Here is a 13,224-nt window from a genome sequence, read left to right as displayed (position 1 = left end):
GAAAAAAAAAAAACAAAAAACAGGATTATGCTTATTTGTCCATTCAAACAGCTCATTTTTAACGCTGAGGCTCATAATTATTTTAAGATGCTCTTGTTCTTTCTGGCCATCTTGAGAGGCTTAACAATGAATATCCTGTGAGCTTTAAGGAGCGCAGAGGGATTTGGGGAATGAAAATGGAGGGGTTTTGTTGGAAATTAGAGAGCAACCAAATAAAGTGCTACAGAATGGATTGATTTGTGGCATGAAATATAACCATACAGTATATGCTACTTCGTGCTCCTCAAATCCTTGCTTGACAAAATTGCAACACTTGCTTAAATTCTGAGTAGGCAAAAGTTTTTAGAGAGAACATTGTTGTCTTGAATGATGAATATTTGGTCATCTGAATCTTCTCTCTCTGAGGATTTGGTTTCATCACCAATCTATCATGTGTTTCCTCCTCACTTTTTTCTTTTTTATCAAACATACAGTATCTTAAGCTAGACAATGAGATGGACACGTTGCCCGCTGCAGAGATCAAACCTGAGACTTTCAAGTTAGAGAACAGGCGGGCTCTTTAACCGAGCTGATCTCTCCCGCTCCTTTTTTCTCCCATCACCTCTCTACTCTACTCTCTCCCTCTCTCTCTCTCTCTCTCTCCCTCCTAGTCTGCGTGATCGTCTGGTATGGCAGGAATGTCACACATCACGCACGCAGACGCAGCAGCCGTCGCGGCGACCACACACTCTTGAGTTTACGGTCAGTTGACAAGTGGATTATCGGACCTTGAGGTACAGGGACACCAGGCACGTACACACACACACACTCACAGTGACACACACACACACACACACACACACACACACTCTCAAAGCTATATATTGTGATGGGATCCATCATGCAGTTAAAATAATGTGTTTTTGTCATTTGGATATAGGTGTGTGTTTTATGTAAAGGTTCCTTATGGCTTTATTCGGACATGCCAGCCACATGCTCACATAATATTTAGCACCTGGAGCTCCAGAGGAAGTGGTATCACTGCTGGACGACAGTGGTGAGCTGTATTATGACAGAAGAAGAGTGTTCTCTGTTGTCTCAGGCTGACGCACTGATGAGTTTTAAACCTTCTTCTTTGCTGTTGAAGTCTTAAGTAATTATCGCTGTGGTTGCGAGGGACACTCAGCCCAGCCATGCTTCTCATCAGTTTCATCGTATAGATGGAGAATTCTGCTGCCTGAAGTCTGAAAGTGCTAAGGCATATAATGACAGGGCCTTAAGTTGGGACTCTTGTTCAACGCTATTTGCTCACATGCTTTATGTAAAGCGTTTTGTTGGATATTCATTTATTCATCCATGCACTCAGAAGAATCTCTATAACAACGTAAAATCGGCTCATTCACAATGTTTTGCAGTTTATTAAACCAATGTTAAGCATAGGAGATGATGCATATGCAAGAAATATATTACAGTGACCTTAATGTTGTTTATACCAATAAGTCCTCCACATTAAGTGACATAATACATCATCTGTTGACTGGAAACCCACATTAAGTCACGATAAAAAATCACTGATGGAAAATAAAACCACTGTCTGATCTGACACCACTATGATTAAGGTTTGGTTAAGTTTATGCACAAAAACAACTTGGTAAGTGTCAGGAAAAGATTGTGATTTGGGTTAAAATAATGACTTGGTTAAGGTTAGGGAAACATTGTAATTTGGGTTCAAATTACTATTTTTTTGGGGTTAGGGGACCTTTGTCGTCTTAGTAGAATAATAACCACCTGGTTCAAATTACAGCATCATTGTGGCAATGTTTAAAAGAAACTTTGATGTCAGTAGGAAATGGGAAGCCAACAGTGGTCTCCCATGTCGAAGTCCACCATTTGGTTGACCCATCCAACCACTCGCGCTTCTTCCATCTGAGGCTGCTTGTTAAATGTAAAAATATGTCAGTAGTAGGCATTTGCTGAAATGCCAGATACTGCAGTTTTTCTTAGAACAGTTTCATTTATCTCTGTCTTGCTGTAGCTTTTACTTAAATCTGCTAGTATTTGCCATGTTAAAAATGTTAAGCAATTGCTCCTAGGTCCGACGTTTTAAGACTGCTGTCATGACTTTTACATAAAAGTAACTTAGATGCTTATTCAGACATGAGTATTACATGTCAAATTGCCATCACATTTATGTATAGAGTTGCATTTCTGAAATGGCCTTTAGTCAGCCACACTTGAACACTCACCATCCATCACGGCACACACAGATCCAAAGACCAACAATCCCTTCAGCCAGACACTTCAGATGATAACTATCTTACTCTCAGTGTGCTGTTTGGCTGTTAAACCCCAGACGCACAACCCTTGGAGCAGGTCAGCAGACAGGGGTTAAGGTTCAGTCTGTGAACCGAATGAGAGACGAAGACTGATAGAGTGACATTTATCCAGAGTTTTACACAGTTTTACACACGTTGGGATTAAAATATTTACTAAAGCATGGACATGTTTTAGGTTATTGTAGATGTTATTTCAGGCTATTTTAGATGTTCTTTCTGTGATGGGACAGTCTGTTCAAAAGGCCACCCAACTGGAAGTCGAATGTACATGTATTCAGCCGGAGGAAATGTCATAATGATTAGTTCAGCTTATATCTGATGAGGAGGTGTGTCTAGCCTCACGTATTAGGTTAATGTGATTTCAAGAACCACTTTAATAATATGGAAGTGGACAAAACCATCACAGCTGCTTAATTGAAGAAAGATAGAAATGTATTTAATATAGAGAGCAAATTTAAAACAGTAAGAGAGGGAGAGATCAAAAGGGACCACAAAAGAGAGAAAACAAAAGACAGAGAAGGGAGAGAGAATTAAGTGACATGAAATGAATTCAAAGGGACGGTCAGAAACTACAGCAGAATGACAAACTGTGGCTGAAGCCGCAATATGACATTTAGATGAGACTATGAAAATGGTTTACCCATTCAGTTCTGCTTTTATGGCTTTGTCTGATATTGCATTGCATATTTCCTAATTCCCCCGTCTCTTTTTCCACTGCAGACAAACGACTTAATGTTTTTCACACCAGACATGCTCCTTTAAGCCATGAGAACATCATCATCTTTGATGCAGAGTTTCCATTGTTGGTGCATCAATTCAGAAGAAAGGGACTGCACTTGGACTAAGATACACACAGTTGCATACTCTCCTCACCAAAACACTCCATTGATGAAGATAATGATCATAGCTGCACTAGATGAAGTTAGATGTTAAAATGTGCATTGTACAATATTCAGGGTCCCTAGAGAATAAATTCTAATGACTCAGGTAATCCCCTGACCTTTTATCTTTTGCCAACATCAGGTCAAAGTTTTAATTTGCCCATTACTTTGGTTTATGATCAAAAACCCAATGACATTCTCATCAGCCTTGAGCTATACTTCGTGTTTAGGGCTAATTAGCAAATGTTAGCATGCTAAAAAGCTAAAGGAAGATGGTGACCTGGTACAGTACATATACACAGTGGTGCTGTGCACTAAATGATAATCTTGCCATGTGAACATGTTTCCAATGCAAACATGCTTATGTTTAGCAGGTATTTACTGTAGAGCCTCACAGAGCAGCTTATATGGCTGTAGACTCACTGTCTTGTTTTTCCATTTTTAATAATATTCTTTCCCCTCCATTGGAGACATTTGTCATTTCAAAAAAGAAATACCCTTTTTAGGATAGTTTGGTGCAAAAGAACTACAAAAGCCACAAAAGTAGCCAACAAGATATTAAAAATGATTAAAAGATAATAGTTTTTCTGCTGTCCTTGAAAAGGTCTTATAGATTCCCATTCTACCTAAACACATGTACAAACTGACACAAATGCAGGTATGCATTTATTTGTAATTCATATAGCAGCAGAGAGAGATAAAAATGCATCACTAGGAATATTTGTAAGGACGTGTCTGTTTGTAGGTGGATGTGTGTGTCTCTGCGAAGACCTTTGGTCCTAATAGGAAGTGAAATACAAGTATAAACACACAAATTAAAACTGATTTATCACTAAGAATGTTTTCATGTTGGAAAGATGACAAAGGAAAACATTTTCATTTAACATAACCATTAACAATATCAGTGATAATATCAGCCATCTATTAAAACACAGCCATGCTGCTACAAAGTTATTGTGTCTGCCACTGAAATAATATCCAGTGTCTAAGCTCATGGCGGATTTATGACAATGGAAAGAAAAGGTTTTCTGGTTCACCCGGATACGAGGAGGAGTGGAAAACTGCATTGTCGTTTATCTGCATATCATATATGCTCACACAAATACATACACACTTGGGCCTCTTTCGGTGAGATCCCTCCAGTCTGTCTGTCACGGAGGAATGAGTTTAGATTGATGAAAGTGGAAGAGAAACTCACATTAGAGGGCTTGTCATTATATCACTGAGGGAGACACAGGAGAAGAGAAGAGACAAGGAGTGGGGAAAGTTGGGAAAATAGTGGAAGGCCTGGAGAAGAGGAGACTGAAATAGCCTTGGGGCATTCCTTAAACATCTATCATGGCAGCAACACATGATTCACAGCATCGCCAAGAATCTCTCCCACATTAAACAAAACCCCCAGCAGCTGCCCAGGAAAGACACTAACAGACAGGCGAGCCAAAACCAGTTGCATGGAAGAGTTTGACAGGCAGACTTACAGACAGAAATGGGTTAAAGGGAAAAAAAGGAGTGGCAGCGGTTAACAACTGTACAGACAAGCTGACCAAATTGACTGGCAAAGAAAGAGGTCAGACAAATAGAGAGCGTCATGCAGAGATTTACAGTTCAAATGATGACTGATGAGATGACAGATGGAGAGGATTCAAAAGGTAAAGAACTTAACTTTGTTATTCTCATCATGTGGTCGTTTGTCAAACATGCAGAATACTGCAAAATTATACTTTCTTAAAACCAATTTGTGTAGAATGTTTGTGTGATTATTGCATGAAAAGTGAAACAGTATGTGCTGCTTGAAACCCTTCATTTAGTGGCTTTAAAGCTGCTTTAATCATTTTTTTGTATATTAGCAATGGATCAAATGACTATGTGTAATGAGAAAGCAGTCGCTAGTAGTGATGAACCCACAGAGAATTATCACCCAACTCTGGAGTTCCCCTCAGCTCAGCTGAGCGTTCTAGCGTTCAGCTCATTGTTTTGGTTGTCCTGTCTGCAACTTTAACTTACTATTTTTATTCACTCCCACTGCTCTCCAGCATAATTTCCAGATGCAGTAGGCAACTTTTTATAGCGAGAAAGCTCAAAAATTCACTTTACCTGCCCAACACCAAACAGCAGACAGACAAAGTTAGCTATAGCAGAGACAGGACAGCAAACCAGAGCTAAAAGGAGAGTGAATATTCATCAGGTGGCCAGAAACATGTACCACTCCCAATGAACGCTAATGTTGCTCCGTGTGCCAGATGTGTAAATAAGCAACTATTTGCTTGTCATATCAACTTAAAAAGGTGATAGTATGTCAGCTGTGTTGTGTTTACAGTTTGTCTCCGCTGCCCCCAAGTGGCCCCAGAGATTAGTTTATGTATCTTGCATGTCAAAATAGTGATTATAAAATGGCATAGCTACAACTAAAGAATGATGATTAAAGGATAAAAACTGTTATTTTAAAAATGTTGGTAATAAATTAACAGAATGATAACAGCCTTGATAGCAGGGTTTTTGCAGTTTGCCTGAACAGCTAATGTATTAACTGTACAGATGTTAGCTGTAGCTAGCTAGCAATTTCCATAGCAACCGTGTATGTGTGTTTGTAAGATCTCACATCTCTAGTCTAACTTTTTTCCTTCAGCCTCTCTTCTCATTCATCTCATCCACATATGTTCCTAAATTGTATAAGCCCCTGAATAGCAAACATTTTTAGCTCAAACTGAAACATTTTCAACAATTGAGTATTTGCGTTACCCCAGGGAACTCGTGACTATTTGCACCCACTAGCATCTTTGCACTGAACTCATAAGCAATTGCGTTGACACTAAAATTCCTTTTGTTTTCTATCTTAACACACATTGAGAAACAAAAGTTCTGAGCAAATTATAAATGAACAACTCATGAGTGGACATATCATTCTGCATCTGACTTCAGTATGAAGTCTTTCCGTTGGGAAAAGAGAGTTTCTGGTATGCTTATGGCTTCAGAGACCTAGGCGCCGATTTACAGATTGTGTACACATGGTGAAATACTTTGAGTTTTCGCTTATTAAATCTCAAATTACCACCACTGACATATGCATTCTATGTATCATATTTTCACTTCATTTCATCTTGTGATTATTAACATTTTCAAATAATAAATAAACATCTTATGTACATTTGTATGTTTTCATGTCCATTTTATGTCTTTTATGTCTTTTTTGATGTGAAGCACTTGGTGCATGTAATTTCTTTTGTTGTAAAGCACTTTGAGCTGCATTTTTTTGTATGAAAGGTGCTATAAAAATAAAGTTATTATTATAATTAGTCAGTGATCATGTTGAAAGCAAATCTCAACTGAATTGGATAAATGTTCAACATTGAACACAAAACCTAGATGTACTAGAATGTTGCAATGAACACTGTGAAAAAAAGTCTTTGTGTGAACTCCTGCCAGTTTTTTCATTAGGCCCTACATTTCATGCAATTCATTGCAACTTTGTATTATTTATATAAACATTTACATCTAAGCCATCTCCCTGATGCTCTTATCCAAAGTGACTTACGGTGAGAGCAACAATAGAGTGAGCTTCATTTCCCAGATCACTAAGTTTCTTGCCAGCCAGTGAGCTGAAAGTAGACAGAATAAATAGCCCTGTTTCTCTGGAATGATGAGGAAGGCGATAAAATAGATTATGGTAGAAGTGGATATTGTACATCAAGAACATATAACGATTAGAAGAAACCAAAAATAGAAGAAAAGTTCAACCGAGAGAAAGTGATGAAGAAGAAAAGAAAAGAAAGGAAAACAAAAGAGGAAGGAAAAAGAGAGTTAAGCAGAGCTGAGCCACAGTCAACACAACCATGTTGAAATGATCAGATAGACCTCTCAGCAGACATCTTATCAATCAAGGACAGGAGACCGCAGCGTGTGTGTGTGTATAAGAGAGAGAGCGCATGTGATGTGATCTGCCAAGAGATGTTTGTCTTAAGGCTGAGTACAAAGAAATGCTAACAAATGCTGTGGCAGAGGTCCGAGTTGAGTGTACACAGAGAGTGAGGCTGAAGACACACACGAATACAAACACACACACAGAAAAAACACACACACACACACACACACACACACACACACATAAATATGCAGCCTGTCCTCAAAAGAAAAACGACAGTATAGGTCGAAAATTTAGCCAGCAAACACGACCTATAGTTACGTTTGAGTGACAAACGCCATCTAGTAGCCATAGTAATTATGACCCGGAGAAATGACGCAGTTCAGATAATGTCAGTGTAAGGTGACAAATTTCCATAATTGCAGGTGGCTGGTTGGATGGATGGCTGGATAGATAGATTGCAAAAAGTGGACTTAGCTGGAGGAGACCACTGTTCGCTTCCTGCTTCCAACTGCGAGTGTCATGTTTCCAACCGTGAGTTGGGACAGTTTTTTAAAAACCGTAACTACGATGGTGGAGGTGTTTACTGTTGCCATGACGACGAAGGTTGTCTAATTTGAAGGAAGTAGTGAGTTTAACCCACACCACCTTTCAAATGATCATTTTAACCCAAACAATGATCTTTCACTAACCCTAACCAAGTGGTTTTTGTGCCTAAACCTAACCAGAACTTAGCTGGAGCATTATCACACCATAAAACATAATTATTTTTTAACAGTGATTTATAAAGGAAGGTTTTGGAAAGCACCAAAAGAGACGGCATGTTAGAAAATGCTCCTGTGGGTTGTTCTGGTGTGTGTGGCAGCATATTAGACAACACTCCTATGGGTTGTTCTGGAATGGATGGTACAATCAACCTATGTGGTCGTTTAATTATGAGGATGTGTTGACATATGTGCACGTGTAATCACGCTGAGAAATTGCTCTCTGTAGGTCTGCAAATTTGATAAAGATCTTGCAGATTCAGGGCACTTAGCCTTGGCAGCTGAACAGACAGAGTGATTGCATCTGTGTGTGTGTGTGTGTGTGTGTGTGTGTGTGCCTTGCTGAAGACACTTCAGAACAGGGAGAGATGATAAAGAAAAAACAAAAAGATAGATGCTCAGAGTGATCTCACAGCTGGAACAACGCATGAAGCCAAGGACAGGCCTTCACTCGAAAAACATCTCTGCTTTTCTTTTTCACCGCCTCCGTTCAGGTCCTGCAAAAGTCCCGTCAATTTCTTCCATTAAATGCGTCATCTGTCCTTGTACCACTTGGAGGTGAGCGCACAGAAAGAATATGTCATCCGCCAGATCTTGCCAAATGCTCTCTACCACTTTGGGAATCAGTCACTCTGACACAGCAAAAACAGAGATATTTAATCCTGGGATTTGGGGTTTTAACTCAAAATCCATGGCTTCAATTTATCCCAGTGTGGAGCCACACTTGGCCAACCATTCAACAAGGAGCCCCTTCTTCATGAAGAGGAATATTTTAAGAGTGGATGTCTGAAATGCAATGGATAAAACTCATCCACCTGAAGATCGTTATTCGGTATCTCAAAATAAAGACCTACACTTAAAGGGAAACCTTGTTATTTTTCAACCTGGACTCTATTTCCCATCTTTTATTGTCTAAGTGACTAATGGGGACAACAATTTTTGAAATTGGTCCAGTATTGAGCGGGAGTGCTGCAGCCAGCAGCTGCAAAATGGGCTGCCCAACGGGGCAATAGCACACCATCAATGTATGTCCATTAAAAGTGCTTGTTTTTGCCACTAAGATCGTTCTTTTAAGTGTCAACATTATAGAAAGGACCCTACAGCGAAATAAAATCAACCTTTTGCTTGATCTGGTCTGTTTGTTACTGTGTCCAACCAAGTCTCGCTCAAGGAGAAGTCTCGTTCTGAAATCTTGCGAGAGTTCAGTTGTTGAAATCAGCTACATTTTCAGCCATGTACATGTACATGACTTTTGTACAGTCTACTGTAACTATTTTATTTTGTGCTTCTTAGTTGCTTACAAATAGAAATAGTCCCATCATAAACGACAAAAAACCTCCATCCTTTTTGGAACTTTGTCTCATGTTAAAACTTATTCTTGCTTATTCTTGTTATTCATGTAAGATTTTAAAAGTAGTATTTTTAAACAATTCAAAGAAGTGAATGTGAAGTAAAACATGAAAAGCAGGCGTGGTATTATATTCATTTGTATATTTTCTACTCTAGGTAAAAGCTCCCACCTTTTCAGATATTGTCTTATCTCCGTTGTCAATTTTTTTTCACCATTATTGTTATTTTTACCAGTTTAATGTTTTTCTTTTATATGAATTCTCTATTCCAAAAATTAAGTTTGTATATGTGAAGATATATAATGTTGAGATTCTGAAGTACTAAATAATGGAAAGTTTGAATTGTATGATATAAATAAAAAGTTCCTTTAAGATAAAAGGCGTGTACACCATCGAAGAAAAATAGTTCCCTCAGATGCAATGAATTTCATATCCAGAAGGTGACGATATGAAAGGTCAAGGTGAAGGATAGTGTGTGAAGATGAAGTATACACATGTGAATAATAAAACAAATGAATGCTGATTTCAGTTTCATGCTGTCGTGGCTTACAGGGACACATGAATGAAGCCATCGTTAATCTTATTAGTGACACCTGTGCTCTTCCTGCTATGACAAGTTGAAATGTTTAATGTGAAAAAGGCCTGTTATTGTTTTCTCTGTATGTGCTTATACATGTGTGGACATGCAAAATATGTATTGGTGAATACATATGTACTGGTGAATGTCTTGTTTGTTTATGTTTATTCAGAAACACATGTATTCCTTTTGAGCACACCCAACCATTTAATGAGTTAATTGAAAACACCTTCTGCCTCCACCACTTTCCTTCCGCCTGATTGGCTGTTGCTGTCTGTCTGACAGCCTATTTAAGTCCCCAGGGTTACATGGTCTGTAAGTTGTACTGAAGACTGTCTAATGACTGAAACAGTCACTTCCCTCCATTTGTCATGTTTTTGCATACGAAGTTAACTGATCCTTGTATGCATCTGAAGAGCATCTTCCAGGTTCTTTTATGTTTTTGAGGTTCTGTCTTTAATTATGTAGGGACTGATCACATTAGCCTTATACACCTGATATCACTTCCTGATAACCCTTGACTCAACAGCATCCAAACCTTTCCTCATTGTCAGTGAACTCAAGGAGAAGAAAACCCGTAATCTACTTTGTATTTAACACAGCATTAAAAGAAAGTTTTAACATTTCACTCTCATTTGTGCAAGTTAATGGGTAATTTTTAATTTGCATAATCTCAAATATCACTTTTAGAGCAAGCATGCCAGTGTTGCCAAGTCATCAAAAATAAATCTAATTTCCCATTAGCTTCAATCACCTTGAGATGATTTGTTCCACCATTTGACATGTCAAGCTAATTAAATCAATTTTTCTTCTCTCTCAGCATATTTTGTCAGCATGTCTGACCATGTCTCACCTGCTGCTGCTGAGCAGATTGATTTTTGCTACATAGCTCGTCACCATGGAATCCATACTAAATAGATGGACTTAATGTAATCACAGGTGGCCTCTGATGTGCTGTTTATTATGGAGACAAGCAGCTGTCATGGATGAATATTGTGAAAGCCTCTATCAAAGTCACTGATCCACCTTTAAAGCAAAGCTGCTCTACATAATTGATGTGGTGTGGTTATCTCATCTGGCTGGTCTGATAGCACACTAAGCCAACGGCATGAATGAGGAAGAGGTTTTTCAGACAACTGGACAAGGAAGCAGACAAATGTAGAGTAATTACCCTGAAAAAAAATGGCTCTGTTTGTGCCGAGTTACAAATGTGTGGAGAACCCCGGCCACTTCCAGCCAGGATGCCACGGTTTATTGAGGCCTGAGCTGTTGACACAATACAGGACTGTGATTTGACCATCTGCAGATCAGACTGTCTTTATTTTCCAGCACTCACGTGGATCCAGCGATTCTCCACACAGCTAAATGCACCCTCATGTTCCCCCAAAACAGAACCATACTCCCACCACATTGTCTGTTTCTTTCTGTGTCGCTCTTTTTTTTTTCCCCCCACATCTCAGAAAATTGCAGCCATATGTCCGAGGGGACCCCAGGTTCAAACACACACCTTGAGAAACAACGCTATTATCTACAATTGACTTTAAACTTTGGAGTGTATAAAAAGAGCAAGCAATCGTTCAGAGAGAGAGAAAGAAGGGGAGGAAGGTGGCAGAAGGTGGATGGAGAGATTAAAAAAAGAGAGACAGACGAGGTTAAGAGGGGTGATCTCTCAATGTGTGTTTTTTTTAATGTGTGTGTATGTATGTGTGTGTATGTGTGTGCACGCTTTGGCCCCCCTGCAGTCGTCTAAATCCCAAGGAAGATTGATTGCCTTCCAAGGATAATCTGTCCCAGACACTTTAAAGCATTTCCTCCCCTCCTCTTTCTCCTCCTCCCATCCTCTTCATACGACTCTCCTCTGTCTCCCCTTTCTCACCCTTGTCTACCTTCCTTGCCCTTTGCTCTCCCAGTTGCCGTAACCTCCTCATCCTGTCTGAGCACCCTGAAACCTTCTGCCCTCCCTTTTGCCACTTTTCTACCTCCCTTATGATTTTGTTTTCCTCATTTGCACACACAAACATTTACAAAAGAGGAAGTGTGAAAAGCACAGTCCAGATCTAACAACGCACCTAAATCTTTAAGTGAAACAAAGATTTATTATGTGACAGGTTACATGGCCAAAGGAAATGTATCAACTTCTCTCTTTTTCTCTGCCTCTTCTGCTGTCTCAGAAGAAAAATATCACACTCTCTCTCCATGGTCAGTGTCTTTATAACCCTTGAATTCCCTTCTCTCCATGCCCAACCCGAACCTATGTCTCAAGAATTTATATGACAGGCTGCGTAACAAACCTCTTCCATCTGGCTTTAAGATACAAAATGAATAAAACATCTGACAGACAGAGAGGCACCTCCTCCTTTTCTTGTCCTCTTCACCCTACCACCAATAAAGCAGTAAAGAAGAGAAGAGAGCACCTTTGGGTGATACATAAAGTTGAGATAGCAACTGAATATTTGGGGTAAACAAGACTAATCTACAGCCATGCTAGAGGCTCTGTGAGGCCGTACACAGTGCTTTGAGCTAAATGCTAACGTCAGCATGTTAACATGCTTACAATGACAATGACTTATCAAGTTATTTAGCCTGTTCAGTCTTTGATTAGCATATTAGCTAATTAAGTAGAAGCTGATGTTTTGCAGGTACTTGGTCGTAAACAAAAGCATTTGACATATTGATGATGGTGCTGGAGAATAACTTAAGGGATCAGTTATTACAATTCATCCTGAGGAGGGCATGTACCAAGTTTCAGGGCATCAAATTTTATTAGAGTTTTTGAGATATTTCACTCAAAACCACAAATGTCAGCCTCGCAGTGGCACCAAATGAAAAGTCATGGTACATCAAAGTCAGTAGAATTCATCATCTGAGGACCATGAATATCTGTACAAAATATTGCACCAATTCATTCAATAGATGTCGAACTTTGACTGGCTGGTGGGGCTAAAGGAAAAGTCAAAGTCAGTAGGATTCATCCACTGGGGGACATGAATGTTTTTTCATGGCAATCTGTCCAATAGTTGTTGAGATATTTTACTCTGGGCCAAAGTGGTGGACCAACTAACTGACAGACATTGTCATTGACATTGTCATCCATATAGCCACAATAGCAGTGGGAAAAAATAGAATGATGAAAGCACACTTTCTATGCTTTATCTAATTAAAAATGCTACAATTTCTGTGTGTAAAACGCCAAACACACAGTCTGTCACAAGTAAACACATGCAGATATGCAAGCACACAAACCACCTGAAGCATAGTTTAGCCTATCATTAAGAAATTAAAGAAATTAAGCAACAGGAACTGGTCAAACCAGCTCTGATTCAGTGATAATGGAGCTAATAAACACTGAAGTCAAAACCCAAAGCCTCAATCATGGCAAGGGCCTCAGTACTTACAGCAAGGCTAATTGTGAAAATGATGCCCTGCTTCCCTTGAACTTCTCCTGAACCTTTCTTACAGCATCCAAATGATGCCCCTGT

Source organism: Thunnus albacares, chromosome 23 (genome assembly GCF_914725855.1).
Source record: "Thunnus albacares chromosome 23, fThuAlb1.1, whole genome shotgun sequence".
NCBI classification, from domain to species: Eukaryota; Metazoa; Chordata; class Actinopteri; order Scombriformes; family Scombridae; genus Thunnus; species Thunnus albacares.
The sequence above is the reverse complement of the archived record's forward strand: the minus strand, read 5'-3'. Positions refer to the sequence as shown.